The sequence below is a fragment of the Pecten maximus genome, chromosome 14, assembly GCF_902652985.1.
Source record: "Pecten maximus chromosome 14, xPecMax1.1, whole genome shotgun sequence".
Classification (NCBI taxonomy): Eukaryota; Metazoa; Mollusca; class Bivalvia; order Pectinida; family Pectinidae; genus Pecten; species Pecten maximus.
Window position 1 is genome coordinate 16600142 of NC_047028.1, and position 320 is coordinate 16600461.

The following is a 320-nucleotide window of genomic DNA, read 5'->3' on the forward strand; positions in this document are numbered from 1 at the left end:
CATTTTCATTATTAGAATGTATATTGTCTTGTAGCAAGAACATTTTGGCTTTTTCAAAAAAAACAAAGTTAGTTACGAGTTCTTCAGTGTAACATGTGCCTCTAGTACAAACCGTTTTCAATGCATTGGTCTCTTTGAACACACAGGACAGTCAGTTATATTTGGCATTTTATCTCTCATGCGAAATGTTGTCTGTAAAATGTTGTGCATGTACAATAGATATCAATGTATGCTACTGCATCGTGGTAATGAGAATGCCATTCCCCCTTCCCCCAGCCATCTCGTATATATTTATCAATAACACAGGTACTAGCCGACCT